The sequence below is a fragment of the Peromyscus maniculatus genome, chromosome 1 (genome assembly GCF_049852395.1).
Source record: "Peromyscus maniculatus bairdii isolate BWxNUB_F1_BW_parent chromosome 1, HU_Pman_BW_mat_3.1, whole genome shotgun sequence".
Taxonomy (NCBI): Eukaryota; Metazoa; Chordata; class Mammalia; order Rodentia; family Cricetidae; genus Peromyscus; species Peromyscus maniculatus.
Window position 1 is genome coordinate 3190031 of NC_134852.1, and position 17470 is coordinate 3207500.

A 17470-nucleotide genomic window follows, 5' to 3' on the forward strand; every position below is an offset into this window, starting at 1 on the left:
ACTGTTATAAATAGAACAAGAATGAAAATGATGAATAAGTAACTGTGTAGCAAGATGCAGAATACTTTGAGTATGTGTCCAAGAATAGCATAGCTGGATCTTGAAGTAAGTAGATTCACAACCTCATGAGGAATTGTCACACTGGTTTCCATAGTGGCTGCAAATGTTTTTACCCCCACAAGTAATCGATAATTTTCCCCACGCCTGGAATCCTCACCAGCATATGCTGTCATTTGTATTATTAATCTTGGCCACTCTGACTGATATAAGAGGAATTTTCTAGTTTTATTTGCATTTCTGAGATGGCTAAGGATGATTTCTTTAAGTGATGTTCAGACATTTGTGTTTAATCTTCTGAGATCTCACTGATTAATACTTTACCACATTTTAAAATTTGGTTATTATTTGCTTGATGTTCATATGCATTTGAGATACTAATTCTTAATGTTCAGTTTCCTAACCATATTTGTTGAGGAGACTGAATCTTCTACACTGCCTGTTGCTAAAAACTTTTTCAAATCTCAGGTGACTATACCCATGGAACTGAATTATGAGTTTTGCATTTTGCTTTCTTGAAATATTTATACAATATACAATTAGCACTGTGATCCTCTGTTAATATTGCCCTAGGTTATAGATGGAACACACACATTGTGATATCTCCAGCATTGTTTCCTTTCTTCATCTTTGCTTGATCTATCTGGAATCTGATTTTTATGGGAACTTTTGGGTTGTTTTGCCTATTTTTTTAGTTATGTTTCAATGGAATTTTGATGGAGATTGCATAGACTCTTAGATTATTTTTGTAATGTAACCAAGTATTAATGTACAATACTGTTTGTGCCAACACATCAACATGTCAGATAGTTTTATCTTCTATTGATTCCTCTTTCTTTCCTCACTGTTATAACATCTTCACCATGAAGACCCTTGACTTGTTTGAATTTATTCTCAGGTATTTTATTGTGGGAAGTTATTGTTCCTGTCGTTGCTTTCTTGACTTCTTTCTCAATATCATCATTCCTTGTACACAAAAATGATATTTTGTATCTTGATTTTCTATTCTACTCTTTTCCTGATGGTATTCATTAGGTCTAAGACACACTCAGAGAGTGTTGACCACCTCATGTACAAGTTTATACCATCTGCTGGTGAAAAAGTTTGACTTCTTTTCTTGATTCATTCCGTTCTTTTTTCTGGGATTATTGTTTTAGCAGAAAATGAGCAAGACTTACTTCTTTTGTAATATATGAATGAGTGTCTTTCCTCCTTTGGTGTTTTTAGGGAAAGTTCTCGGTTGTCTTCCATTTGATGTAATGCTGGACGTGGGATTGTCCTGTGCAGCCTTCATCCCAATGAGACATTGCCCTTCTATCCCTAATGTTTCAGGGATACTGTAGTTGTCAGATGCCTTTTCTGCATCTGTTGAAGTGATCATGTAATGTCTGCTTTGTCTGCTAAAGCTATCTGTGACATTCACTGGGTTTTGACGTTAAACCATCTTTCCAAACCTGGTATGAAGCCAACTATTCCACAGTGGATCTTGCTGATACATACTTGAATTTGGATTGCATATATTTTCTGGAGAATATTGGTTTAAGTATATCAGTGATATTTGCCTATAATTGCCTTTTCTATTATTCTGTTTTGATGATTCTTTATCTGGTTTTAGTGTCAGGGACATACTGAGGTTTTTTTAATTTTTATTTTACAATATAATTTATTTCTACATATCAGCCAGGGATTCCCTTGTTCTCCCTCCTCCCACCCTCCTCCCCTTCCCCCCAGCCCACCCCCATTCCCATCTCCTTAAGGGCAAAGACTCCCCTGAGGATTGACATCAACCTGGTAGACTCAGTCTAGGCAGGTCCAGTCCCCTCCTCCCAGGCTGAGCCAAGCGTCTCTGCATAAGCCTCAGGTTTCAAACACCCAACTCATGCATTGAGCACAGAAACAATTTTTAAATATCATTGTTTCTAGTACTTTCCTTTCAATTTCTGAGAATTGTTTGAATGACATTCTGGATGCATTTTCTTTAGGTATCTGGTAGAAAAATTAAACCAAGACCTGGCACACACCTTAAACAATTCTACTGTAAGGATTGAGATTGAAACAGTAATAAAAAACCCTCTTCCAAACAAAAACTCACCAGACTAGTAGTAGTCACTACCAGATGCAAATAAATCTTCAGATAACCAACACCAATGCTATTAAGCAATTAAATTATTCCATTCAGCAGAAATGGTTGAATTGCTATCTACATATAGATATGACGGCAATGTCAGTCTGATGTCAAGACAAGATTTATACAAAACAATTTTGTATGATCATTTAATAAAACACTCATATCTTTTTGAGACAGTGTCAGGTATGTCTCCCTGACTATCCTGGAATTGACTATATAGACAAGTTTGGTCTTAAACACACCAGAGACTGCATATATCTGCCACCAGAATGCTGGGATTACGGACATGCTTCATCATGACCATCTATTTGTAGATTCTTAATATAGTACTTTTAAAACCAATTAAAGAACACCTTAGATTAAATCATTCACAATGATCATAGGCTTCTTTTCAGAGATGCAACAATGGATCAGGATAAGGAAATCTATACACGTAAAGTATTGCATAAATGGCTTAAGAAATGAATCACAGTGTCATCTGACAAGATGCCAAAAATACTTGGGACAAAAATTCAACCTCTTTTCGTATCAAAGAACATAAGAGAAACAAACAATAGGCTTCCATATTTGAGATCCTAAACACTTCACAAAAAAATATTTACAGACAGAATACAAAATTACCACAAAAGTCAGTTACTTCCCTATATACAAAGAACACATTTGCTAAGAAAGAAATTAAGGAAACTGCATTCACAATTGCGTCACAAATATGGTAAAATAAACTTAATAAACTTAATAAAAACTTGAAGGACATCAATAATGAAAACTTTAAAATAATGAAGACCGAATGTATCATTAGTAGATGGGCAAATCTTACACACACACACACACACACACACACACACACACACACACACACACATATATATATATATATGTATTCAATATTGTGAAAATGATTCCTTTAAAAAATTAATTGACAGAACATAAGGGAATAGGGTGGTTGAACTGGAATTGGGACAGAGTGGAACAGCAATGAAAGAGATACCATGATAAACGGAGACATCATAGGGATAGCTAGAAACTGAGTACTAGGATAGTTCCCAGGATTCCACAAGAATACCTCAGCTTAGACTACTAGTAATAGTGGAGAGGATGCCTGAATTGGCTTACCCCAGTGATCACATCGGTGAATACCTATTTGTCATCATAAAGCATTCATCCAGTAACTAATGAAAGCACTCGTGGAGATCCACAGCCAAGCACCAAGCCAAGTTCGAGCACTTCAGTCGAAGAGAGAGAAGAGGGATTCTATGAGCAAGGGGCATCAAGATCATGATAGGGAAACCTACAGAGAAAACCACACCAACCTAGTGGGACCTAATGAACTTTGCCCAACAGCTGTGGAGCCTGCATGGGACTAGACTAGGCACCCTGCATAAGGGAGACAGTTGTGTAGCTTGATCTGATTAAGGGCACCCCTGGCAGTTGGAATAAGAGCCATCCCTGGTGCAGAAGGTTTCTTTTGAAGCACACTACCAAAGATGGAACACTTTTCACAGCCTTGATGCAGCTGGAGGGCCTTGGACCTGCCTCTACTGAATGTACCAGGCTCTGCTGATTCCCCCATGGAGGACACCTTATTGGAGAAGGGAATGAATAGTGGTTTGGGGAGTGGAGAAAGCTGGAACGGTGAGAGAAGGGAAGAGAAGGAGATACGTGGTTGGTATGTAAAGTCTATAAAAAAATCCTTAACAAAAATAGAAACAAGAAAAAGAATAGAGGTAAATGTAATTATCAGAGAATAAAATATTTAGATTTAAAACATCAGATACATACATCATTTATAGTAGCTGAGAACACCCAGTGTGTAGCCTCTCCATCCCAGTTATCAAATATTGACAGCTACCACCGGCAGCTCCTGCCACTATACTAAGTGAGAAGGGGAGTAAGCAGTCACCACTATAAGTGATGTCCTAGTGTTTTCATAATGAAAACACAACATTTGAAATGCAGACATTCCCTTTTTGACTTTGAAGATAGAGATAGATCTGGCCTTTGTAATCCCTAAAAGCCTGTGACTGTACATGTGTTCAAGTGAGGGAAGGACAAAGGACATACCCAAGTATTTGACAGTAGACAGCTCTCCTTCTCCTCACAGCTTCAGAGGTGTGGAGTGATCCCATGCAGAATACCTGAAAGCTTAACTAAATGGATACATGGATACTCTCCCCAGTGAGTAGTGGCACAAATATTAGAGACCCTGTACTAGGAGTCACACACTGATACATGTGACATTAGCAGACTCTGGAAGAGACTTGAATGAGCCTTATGACTACTGAACTCATTGTAGTCATCTGGAGTTTCTTATCTTAGGACACCACTGGACACCTCACAATGGCACCTGTGAAAAGGAAGGCTGCCTATGATAGATCAAAGTAAAGAATGCCGTTTTTAACTCGGCTTTCAGCCTTGTAAATGGAGGCTAATTAGAAAAAAATTTTAAAGTCTCACACCATGATAGTGGGAAAACAGTGATTATTAAATATCAAAACATATTTGGCATCAGATCTTGGAGATAAGATTAGGAGAAAAGGACGGAAGCTCCCAGCATTGCTCTGCCCATTCACACATATTATGCATTATATATCATGACATTTACATGAAAAATGCAAACACACTTACAGCACATCCAGTGCATATCTGAAAAACTTTTTCAAGTCCACCTGCACTTCACTGCTCTGCCCTGCAGTAAGGTAAAAGACACAACCTGTCACCACCTCTCCATGCTTGTCTTCATTCTGCTTCATTCTCCAAAAGCACTTGGGGTGAGTGAGGTTGGACATGAGGAGGGGGATGTTCAGGATCCAGAAAAAGAAATGCAGAGTGAGCATCATGTCCTGTCTCCAAATCTCTAAGCCGGTAGTGTGGTCTGTGGGTGCATAACAGTTTATCAAATGGATAACCATGTATACACATCTGCTTTTATGTCTGCTGCCCACTGAAGAGATCACTTATGTGAATGAGATGCCTTGCTCTCCAGGTGGCTACACTACCCTGGAGAAATGTCAAGCACTCTCTGTCCTAGGACTCTGCAGTTGATGTCCACAGCAGAGGTAAAAACAAAAAATAAAAAAAATAAAAAACTTGGGCTGGAAAATAATGTGAGGACATCTCAGCCTCAGGTCCTATGACATCAACTCATATCCCTAGGTATTGAGGCTCATGGGAGAAAGCAATGTTGGGCACATTGGTCTCAGAACAGTGTAAATGAGATATTTGTTAGAGCACCTTTAGAAATGATCTCAGCAGAAAATATCAGAAGATCGACAGTAAGATGGGAAGGTAAAGAAATGAAATGTCCCATGATAATCAGAGTTCATGTGGACACAGTGTGTGTTCTATTATCAAGTGCAAATAAGAGAGACTCAGTCTTGTGTGTATGGCATCCACCATTCATAGATCATGAGCAGTATGCCCCATGCTACATTAGTCACAGAGACCATATAACCAACCAGTATCCCTTCTCTCCATTGTGTGATGCTCCAATAATCAGGTCAAATCCACAAATTTATTGGCTTATACTATGTCCACAAATGCCCAGTACATCATTCTCCATGAGAAACTAAGTTGAGTATTTGGTTATAACACATGGCCTCCTTCTGTGAAGTCAGTTCCTTCTGATGACCTATTTCTTCAACTTTATCCTTCATTATCTATTTGCTCATGCTTATCTCAAAATTGAGTAGTGACTCCAAAGCAGCACTCTGTCCAGTAGCTTAGAAGCCATCAGTACTGGGAAAAAAGTCTGTGTTCAATGTGTAAGCTGTTCTTATTCCGTTGTCATGCTCATATAATTGTGGCTGCATTCTAGAATATGTATTGCCAGTGGGAGAGCTCATTGATGATTGTGGGCTGAGGAAACACCTTTAGATGATGTGGAATACAGAGCAAGCAGCACAAATGTGAGGCAATTAGTTGGTGTGGAGGATGCTAGATGTTATTTAGTACTGGAGATGAGGTACACAGGGCTGGTATTCTCTGGATCTTGTGGAATATTTAAAAATTAACATTTAACACATGCATGGCCCCCTGTTCTGTGATGAGCTGCCTAAGACTGTGTAAGATGTGAATATTGACAGATGTGATGGGAGTAGACATTCATATGAAAATGAGAAAATCCATGTTTCAAAACTGAATCTGTTTTGATGACAGCAATCAGGATTAAGGCTTTCTTTCTACTAATTATTGTTAGTTTTTAAATTAGTGCATAACATAATGGGATTTAGTGTGGCATTTTCATATGTGTGTACCAGTGTACTTTACTGGTGATTGCTCCTTTATTACCCACACTTGTCACTCATTTTACTATTGATTTTTTTACTCAGCACAAGTATCTGCCTTCTGAGTTCATGTCATATGTGTATATGTGTCATATGATAGAATATGTGGTAAATTTGCACAATGGAGTGTTACTCTGCTCTTTAAAAAATGACATCATCACTGGGCAATGGTGGTGCATGACTTTAATCCCAGGACACAAGAGGAAGAAGCAGAGGGATCTCTGTGAGTTCATGACAGCTAGGTCTACAGAGCAAGTTCCAGGACAACCAGAGATACACAAAAAGACCATGTCTCAAAAAAAAAACAAAAAAACAAAAAAAAATTGCATCATGAAATTTACAGGCAAACGGATAGAGCTAGATAAAAAGAAACATCTTGAATGAGGTAACCTAGGCCCAGCATAATAAATATGGTATGTGTTCACTTATGGGTGGGTATCAGCCATTAAATAAATGATAACCTACTTGTAATCCATAGATCCAGAGAGGTTAGGTATAGAAAAAAGGCTCTGGGAGAATGCGTGAATCTTTCAGGGGGAGGAATAGAATAGATTGGGGATGGTAGGACAGGAATGGTGGGCAGGATGGAGAGAAATTGGGTTGAGGAAGGGAGTCTGGGGAGAGACAGCTGATTGAGGAGCAGTTGATGGATGGTATAGAAACCTAGTGCATTGAAGACTTTCTAAAATTCATCAGGGGGATCCTCATGAGCTCTCCTAATAATGGGGCAGATTGAGTCCCTACTGGCTTGGCTATATCTTGTTACTAAAGAATGTAACAATAATCTTTTTTTAATATTTACTTTATTGGGGATGTGGCATTGAATTTCCAATATCCCCTAGGTATGCTGAAAGTCATATAGACCTGCTCAGCTCATCATTCACTCTTTAGATTAGTTAAAAATTTTGGACTTTCTAACCATTATAGTTTCATCCCGTGGAAATAACAATAATTTTATTTTTCCCTTCACAATCAAATTTTCTTTTCATTGCCTGATTAAACTAGAGTGTTGTGTAAAAATGAAGATAATGGAAATTCAGTTTCTTTTCCCAATTATGCCAAGTTGTTTTTATTGTTAACATTTGATCATTTAGCATAACAATTTTTCTGGTAGGTGTTTTTTTGCAAGACTAAGAAATCACACTCTTAATATGGTATGAATTTTTATTATTTTTTTTAATTTGTGTGTGTATGTGTGTTTGCATGCATGCACACATTTCTGTGTAATTAAAGATATTTAAAGTGTGGGTGTGAAAGTCAGAGGGTAGTTCTCAGAATCTATTCTCTCCTGTCATTCTGGGATCCTGGGGTTGGTCTCAGAGCCTCAGTTCTGTCTGTGTCTCTTGCCACCGAGACAACTTGTTGGAATTGGTATAAGATTTTAGTACATCTGCTGTTGTTGCTAAGAATTGAAGGTGATCAGCTAAGATGGCAGTTAGAAGCCATGCTAGAACCACCAATTGATTATAGTTGGAGAAACAAAGCGAACAGGAACATTTCATCACTCATCAGCTGCTTCTCCAGTCCCTAGAATATAATTACTCAATATCCCAGTATCCATGGTTTCAGTACTCGTTGCCAACAATAGTTTGAATATATTTAATGGAAAAATTCCAGATATAAGTCATTTATAAGTTCTAAGTTAGTGTCATTTTAAGTAGCATGATAAAATACTGTGTCTTTTCATTCTTTCTTACTTGAGACATGAATAACTTTGTCCAAAGTGTCCATATTGGAAATGTTACCCACTAATTAGCATCTTGACTATCAATCTGACAGTCATGGCATCTGAATACTTGTGTTCATGTAACACTTATTTAATGTTTTTATTTGAGAAAAATCAGGGTGGCTGGACATTTCCATGTTTTTTCATCTAGTCCTCAAGTTCTTTATGTGGTTATATTTGTAGATTTTCTGTTCCGAGAATTCTAATTCCTCTCATAAAGGAAATTATTTAAAGCTACATAATATTTATATTAGGATTTTTACTGAGAAATTAAGGAAACCAAGGTCTCCATTTCACATTTAATTTAATTATTTTTTTCTTTTTCTCCATTTTTTTATTAAGAAATTTTCTACTCACCCAACGTACAACCCACAGATCCCACCTCCTCCCTCTTCCCACCCCCACAGCCCTCTCTCACCACATCACATCTCCACATCCGAGAAATCAAGTTCTCCCATGGGAGTCAGCAGAGCCTGGAATACCAACCCCAGGCAGTTCCAAGCCCCTCCCTACTGCACCAAGACTGAGCAAGGTTCCACACCACAGGCACCGAGATCCCAAAAGCCTGCCATGAACCAGGGATGGATGCCGATTTCTCCCACCCCCACCCCACCCCATGTGTCCCCCAAACAGTTCGAGCAAAACAACTGTCTCCCATATCTAGAAGGGCTAGGTCAGTCCCATGTGAGCTCTACAGCCATTATTCCACAGTTCATGGGTCTCCACTAGTGTGGCATGTCATCTCTTCATGTCTTCCCATCATGATCTCAAAGTCCCTCTGCCCTCAGAATCCTTCCTTTCTCCCATGACTGGATTCACAGAGCTCAGCCTGGCCCTGGGTTGTGGATCCCTGCATCTGCCTCCATCAGTCACTGGATAAAGGCTCTATGATGACAGCTATGGTATTCACTAGACCTGTCATCAGAGTGGACCAGTCCAGGCACCCCCTCATCATTGCCAGTAGTCCAACGTGGGGTCATTCCTGTGGTTTCCTGAAGGATGCCCCGGCACCCTGCTTCTTCCCACTCCCTTGATGTAGGGCAAGAGATAGCCAGACTGCAATCCACAGCTTCAGAGAGGCTAGCTGACAGGGAGGGACACATAGATAGCCCAGCAAGGGAGAAGTGGATGGGATCTGCATTGACCGGGCTGGGGTTGGAGGGGGTGGTGGAGGACATAGAATCGGGGGTGAGAACACAGGGAAATGGGAGGGTCTTGTTGGAGCGAGGACAGAGAGGGAGGTGAGGGAAGGAGATACTGTGATGACATGAAACTTTAAAGGAGTTCATGAATTCGAAAACTGTTACTGACAAAAATGAACCCTATAATTAAAAATTAGTAACCAGAATCTATACCTTATATAAAATTCAAAACATAGATGATTAGACTCAGCTCTTATTGAAAATACGAAATTACTGATTGTGTTCTCTTAGAATTGAATTTTAAATTTTTCTCCAGACAAACTTGTCTTTCTATTTCATAATGTTATTTTGTGTGCTGTGGTGTTCTATGGGTTTTGTTGTGTTGCATATGTCTATACACTTTATTGAGGTTCAATTTTATATAATACTTTGATTACCACTTTGAGTATATAATCCCTCATATTTCCATCATACCCACCACCAAGTCCTCCCAGATGCAGCCCTCGCCTCCCCTGCCCCCAGCATTTTATCCTCCATATTTTATATAAGCCACTGTGCCCTATGTGTTGCCCATATACTACTGGCTGTGAGGACATTTACTATAACATGGTTGATCTAGCAGGTGCCATACTTTTAATAAAACCTGATTCTCCTTCCTCTGGAGGCTGTCACGGTTCAGTAGCTTCCCAGACATGGGGATTAATGAGCCACTCCCATCTCCATTCTTGTTTACATGCATTGCTCACCTACAGGCTTTGTTCTGGCAAACACAGCCTGTATTAATTCATGAGTACAGCAGTCATATTTTGATACTGTTTTGATCAGGTGATCCCTTACCTCTGATTTTTGAAAACTTGTTGTCTTCCTTCATGGTGGTCCCTGAGCCTATGTCAGTGGGTTGATATATATATATTTCCAAATGTGGCTGATCATTCTACTGTCACTCACTCTCCACAATCTGATGACTTCTGGGTATCTGTATTAACAACTCTCCACCGCACAAATGGGCTTTGCTAATTGTGTCTAGAGTTGCACTATCCAGGGGATATGGAGATGAATTTAGAGGACTGTTTGATATTATGTTCACTTAGATAATTAATAGAAGTGATTTGCCCCTGGAAATCTTGGACAGATTATATCAGCAGGCATGCATATCTGGCTTCTGAACACACCTTGAATCCAGTAAGAAAGTAGTTGGTTACCAACATAACATTTGTGCCACTACTGCAGATAAGGTATATCCTGCCTTGACAGTTGTTACCATATCTAGCCTGTAGAGGGTTACTTTCATTTATATCTTGATGAGTTTGATTTTAATACATTATATAAATTTTCTAATAAAAGAATAAAATCTAATGCTAAAATATACACAACCCCTCAACTATATGTGAGCATCATGAAACAATCACCTTTCTATGCTAAAAGTACTTATTTTCTTGATCTCTTTGAAGCCTTATACATATAACTACAGTTACTATTCATTCATGTATGTAACAAGCATGTTACGTCTAGGAGCTAGTCACATTGTCTTCTCACACTGATAAATGAATTTGGTTTCAGGATACTTATGACTGAACATAGCACATATTATGGAGTTCTGAGAGCTAAAGGAAAACAGCTAATTTCAGACTCCAAAGAGGAATGCAGCAACAACAAACATCCCATATTGTATTGAAGGAATTGTATAAAGCATGTCATTCTTAAAATCAATCTTTCATGAACTCACCAATTTATTTACTGATATTCTTTTCCCAGTATGATTGTAACACAGAATTAAAAATTTGTATCTTCTTACAAAAGATGGATAGACCACATGATCCTGGAACACTCAGGATAAAACAGCTTGACTGTGTGTTTTATCCTCTGAAATGGATGGAGAAAGAATTGTCTCTTGGAATCCACTACAGACAACGTTAGGCACCCTTGCATTGTTGTTACAACACTTTATTCTTTATCTAAGCCATGACATAGGCTGTAATTTATTAAAGAAACCAAATAATATGAAGCACATCCACAGTTAACCTATTCTTATTTGATTACTTCAAAAAACACCAATTTCTAAAGAATTACAGGGTATCAGAGATTAGATTGTTATTAAAACCTGTGGTGAGACACAATAATCTTCTTCAAGATAGAGGAAACTGGATGCAAGGTGATATTTAGTTAATGCTGAATGGATTTCAGAATAGGAACCCTCTCACCACCTGTGCTCAATAATCTACAGAGAAGTTGCTGTAGTGTTCACCAGGGGAGGAATACCATCTGCTGTGGTGGTATTCTAATAGTACTGAAATGTGATTTTGATTTTATGTTAATAAATAAAGTCACCCAGGGGTCAGAGCTATTAGAGCCATAGCAAGACTGTGGCGGTGGTGGCACACGCCTTTAATCCCATAGATCTCTGTGTGTTCTGGGATACAGCCAGCATTGGAGACATATGCCTTTAAGACCTGGGGGGCTGTACATACAGACAGTGATGAGGCAGTCACGTGTTTGGGTTTGCAACTAATGAGAAGGCAGAACAAAATACTATAAAAAGATGGACAGACAGGATATAACTCTCTTTCAGGAAGCTGGGACACTGCAGGAGGAAGGGTGAGATTTTAGCTCTGAGCTCTGACCTCTCGGCTTTCTCTTTTACATTGGTTCTGTGTTTCTTATTTAATAAGACTGTTGGTTACATCTACATCTGGTGCCCAACGTGACAAGAATCCATTAAAAACTGCTTGGCTTGGCCGCAGGTCTGCTTTCCCAGAAGGGCGGCAAGCCGGTCGGCCCCCTAGACCCAGCGGCGACTTCCAAGCCCAGGCCTAGTTCTGCTTGGCCTCAGTCCAGACTAACTGTGCGCTGCTTGCTTAAAGCCGGTGCTACAAACAACTCAGACCTGCCCTGCCTAACAGAGCCCTGCCTGTAAAGCCAATGCACGTGGTCGGAGCTTAAAGAAGCCAGAGCCAAGCCTTGACTCAGCTCAAGAGGGAACACGTGGCTGAATTTAAGCTTTAGGCAGCTACACTTGGCCTCTTCAGGAGGTAAATGTTCATCTGTTAAGAATTGGGACATTATCTCATGTGAAACAGAGTGCAAGATGGCTCGAATGTATAGGTCCAGAAGGATGGAGAGGAAAATTAAAACCATATGTAGATAACATAATTATGAACCTGTGGGGTCGAGACTTGTTGCAACAATGGAATACTCAGATTAACATCCCTCCAATCTCAGAAACAAATCATAAACTAGCACATGTTACTGAGAGAAATATTAGAAGGTATTGTTCTTATGAGTGGTCACCCACCATCCATATTATACAAGAACAGGGCACAACAACTAATGACCTTCCAAAGACACCAACAGCTCTACCTTTAAAATGGTTAACAGACAAGCTTGTATGGGTCCAGCAACGGCCTTTAACAACAGAGAAATTCCAGGCTTTAGAAGAGCTGGTAGAAGAACAGTTAAATGCTCAGCATATTGAAGAATAAACCAGCCCTTGGAATTCTCCTGTATTTGTTATTAAAAAGAAATCTAGTAAATGGAGAATGGTAACAGACCTTAGAGCAATTAACAAAGTAATTCAGCCAATGGGCTCTCTACAATCTGGGATGCCTTTGCCTACTCTGTTACAAAAAGGATGCCCTCTCATAGTTATTGATTTAAAAGACTGTTTCTTTTCAATACCCTAACAAGAAAAAGACAGAGAAAGATTTGCTTTTACAGTGCCTACTTATAATAATTCTCAACTAGTTAAAAGATTTCAATGGAGGGTCCTCCCACAGGGAATGTTGAATAGCCCAACTCTGTGCCAATATTTTGTACAACAGCCATTGGAAGTGATAAGTAAAAAATTTCCTAAATCTATAAGTTATCATTATGTGGACGGTATTTTACTAGCTGACTCAAATACAGATACTTTAGAAAGAATGTTTGAAGAAGTCAAGAAAATTTTGCCTTACTGGGGATTACAAATTGCTCCTGAACAAATACAAAGAGGAGATTCTATTAATTATTTAGGATATTAAATAGAGCTACAAAAATTTAGACCCCAAAAGGTGCAAATTAGGAGAGATAGACTACAGACTCTTAATGACTTTCAAAGATTATTTGGAGATATTTCTCATCTATGAACTATTGTTGGGATAAAAAATGATGAACTAATTTTTTCAAAACCTTAGAAGGTGACAAGGACTTAAACAGTCCAAGGGAATTATCACTTGAAACTGAGAAAGAATTGGCCTTGGTAGAAAAGAAAGTGCATGAAGGGCACGTGGACCGTATTGATCCAAAGCTGGATTGCATTTTGGTTATTTTACCTTCTAGGCGTTCTCCTACTGGAATATTAATGCAGAGGGAAGATATTATATTGGAATGGATATTTTTGTCAAATAAAACAAATAAAAAATAAAAAACTTATGGGGAAAAAAATCTCTGACTTGATTTACAAAGGAAAATTGAGACGTCGTCAATTAGTAGGAATAGACCCAGCAGAAATTGTCGTACCTTTACTTAAGGAGGACATTGAAAAATTATAGACAGAAAGTGAACCTTGGCAAAGAGCTTGCAGTAAATTTTTGGGAGAAATTAACAGCAAATATCCAAAAAGCGATAGAATTGATCTTATAAAGAGAGCTCATTGGATCTTGCCTCCAATTGTATGGCAAAAACCCATATCTGGAGTTCATACATTTTATGCAGATGACACCAAAGAAGGAAAGGCAGGTTACAAATCGGAAAATTTAAGTAAAGTGGTTCAAAGTCTGTATAATTCAGTTCAAAAATTAGAATTTTATGCTATACTGTTGGTATTAATGGATTTTTCAGAACCTCTCAACATAGTAACTGACTCTCAGTATGCTGAAAGAGTGGTGTTACATATTGAGACTGCAGAATTTATCCATGATGCTTCAGAATTAACTTCACTATTTATTCAATTACAAGATACAATCAGGAAAAGTCATCATCCTGTATATATAACTCACATTCGATCCCATAATAATCTGCCAGGCACTCTAGCAGAAGGCAATGGTGAGATTGATAAATTATTGATAGGAAATGTGCTGGAGGCCTCAGAATTTCATAAAAAAAAACATCATGTCAATAGTAAAGGCTTAAAAAAGGATTTTTTCATAACCTGGCCACAAACCAAAGAAATAGTAAAGAAATGTCCTACTTGTTCCTTCTACAATCAAATGCCATTACCAGCAGGATGTAACCCAAAGGGTACTCAGAGAAATGAAATCTGGCAGATGGACATGTTTCACTTTGCAGAATTTGGAAAATTGAAACATGTACACCACACCATCAATACTTATTCAGGATTTCAATGGGAAACTGCTTTGAGTTCTGAAAAAGATGATTCTGTAATCACTCATTTGCTAGAAGTTATGGCCATCATGGGTATACCTGCACAAATCAAAACTGACAATGCTCCATCATATGTCTCTGTTAAAATGAAACAGTTTTTTGCTTATTACATTATAAAGCATATTACAGGCATACCACATAATCCTACAGGTCAAGCAGTTATAGAAAGATCAAACAGAACTCTAAAGGATATGCTAAATAAACAGAAATGGGTAACAAAAACGCCCAGAAATAGACTGCACATTGCTCTTCTAACTTTGATTTTTCTGAATGCCAATGAGAAAGGAACAACAGCTGCAGAGAGACATTGGATAATAGAAAAAACTACAGAATTAAATCAGCCTATATACTTTAAGGATGTGCTGACCTCAGAATGAAAACCAGGGTATGTATTACATTGGGGACAAGGTTTTCCTTTTGTTTCTACAGGAGAAGATAAGCTGTGGGTACCATCAAAATTGATAAAGGTTCAATTTAAACAAGAGAAAGCTCTTATTTAGAGGATGTGATAGTTCATCAACCAGCCTGAGCATCCAATTTAAACTAACTTGTATCAATAACACATGCCTTTCCATTTAATCAGATAATAATTTGCCAAAAAGGAACATCCTCAAAATTAGTCTTGGAGAAAGGTTTTTGTTTTTTTTCTTTTAGGAGAATGAAGGTTAAGGAATCTGAAGAACACAAGACAAATGAGACAACTGAAGAAAAGGGACAAATCATCTATCCCAAGAAACAGAATGAAACGGCGTAAGGGTATATATTGTGTACAAAATTTTATGTCTTCCTAAATGTTTGTTTCTGCTTTTCTCTAAAGATTTAACACTATTGGTCTTCTAATAGTCCCAGTTCAATTAAAATTTAAAGCTGTCTTTGGAGTTGGAGAATGGTTCTCTCCTTCTTTAAACTCAAGCATTTTGTTAAAAGGAAAATGCAAACTCCATGTATCATGGCAGAATAAAAGAGCCATCTTCTGCTATGGGACAGGACAAAAGCCAAATTAATTAAGGGACTATTCTATTACTAATCTAAGCAATTTGATTCTATTCTGATTCTTTAAACTTTTCTTAAAGTATGAATTTTATATCAAAATTTACAAGATTAACATATATAGATATATAGATATATATAAATCTTAAACTTTGTTAAAATATGAATTGTCATATAGAGTACTAACTAATACTAGAAAATAAAGCTTCAATTAGCTGCATATATATGTCTTTGTGTTCGAGTCTCTTATCAGTTTTCTGCAGGAAATCACGGCCAGGCCCAACATCAACTGAAGTCTCCAGAAAGAAGATGAGGCCCCACAACAACAACAATTCCACATGGACAATAATAATATCACTAAGCTGACAAACATCATCTACAGATCAACTTTGAACTACATGGTGCTCAGAGCAATTTTGAGATGACTAGCTGAGATGATCCAGTCTCAAAGACTACATGAATAAGGACTTGAGATAAACCCTGAACTTTGGCATTATACACAGACTGGATAATGAAAAATATAGTTACCTTTCCTAGAATGTGACAATTAACCTAAAATTTTTCTTTCAGGATAAAGAAAACTACGCCCATACCCAGCAGGAAGCAATTTTAAGAATACTACGCCCACATTCCCAAAGAGGTGGTTTGGAGTGGGTGGTTTTTTGGTCTTTTTAATGGGTTTGGGTCTGGGATAATTTTCAGTATTTAGGGGCGTTGGTTACAAATTATTGTCAAGGGTTAGGAAAAAGGCTAAGCAAAAGGACTAGATTTAAGGTTCTTAAAAAAAAAGAATAGAAAAGAAAGAAAGAAAAGAAAAAGAAAATTACTAGTTTTAAATACTTCACATTGGATTGGATTGTTTTATATTATATACAAATTTGAAACGGATATTGTTAGAAAATGCTATATGTATATTTCTAATTGTATTTATACCATTCATTTAACAATGTAATGCAAATTTCTGATCCTTGAATGTTATTATTACCAACTATTAGGATATAAAGAAATGAAAATTAGTACTTAGACATTACAATAGAATAGACATTACAATATCATATTAGATATGTTTTAAAAATTGAGCAGAGATGTTTTAGACAGGTCATCTTCAAACCCTTCAGAGAGCTACAGAATATGGCATTTAAAATGTTTTAATAACGTAGAAAATTTTTCTTTTTTGAAACATGTCGGCTCCTGGCAGTACCAATGGGCTTCAGAGAAAATATGGGCATTGAAGAAACTGCATATGGAGTCAACTTTCATTGTGGCAAAAGTTAGTCACTGGACAACAAAGTATCCTCGTATGAACAGGACAAAATGGACAGACAGAACACGAAACAAAGGACTACTGATTCTTGCCAAAACAAGTGTGGTTATTGCTTTATCAAAAGGCATCTTCTGAGGCCAGGACAATATGGCTCCAGCCCTGAAGTGGCCTTCACAATCTGGAAAAGTTACAGTGCCCTTTTCTTCGAAGGCAGCTTAACAGGCAGAGGGCCAATGGCTTCTGTTGTGCAATGGAACAGCAGCTGAAAGCACACACCTCTCGATAGTAGACTGGCATTTAATAGAGGGATGTGGAGAAGAAGGGGATGTTGAGATGAAACCATATATACACAGCCAAGAAGAATGGACAGCTGAATTAAAAAACTGTCAACAATTTCCAGAACTTAAAATCCTGAATCATGACAGGACACTAGTGAAATTCAGGTGTTTCTGGTACATGGACTGCTCTCAACCAATGTGAGGTTGAACTGTTGACCTTGTGTACATCCTACTTCACAAATGA

At 37.9% G+C, this 17470-nt stretch overlaps 2 pseudogenes; one reads left to right on the plus strand and one right to left on the minus strand.

Annotated features, from left to right (window-relative positions):
- The window catches only part of LOC121820887 (vomeronasal type-2 receptor 116-like), a 32703-nt pseudogene extending 27609 nt beyond the window's left edge, over positions 1-5094 (minus strand).
- Positions 5095-5462: 368 nt separating this feature from the next.
- Positions 5463-17470, plus strand: part of LOC102907120 (vomeronasal type-2 receptor 116-like) — a 91653-nt pseudogene continuing 79645 nt past the window's right edge.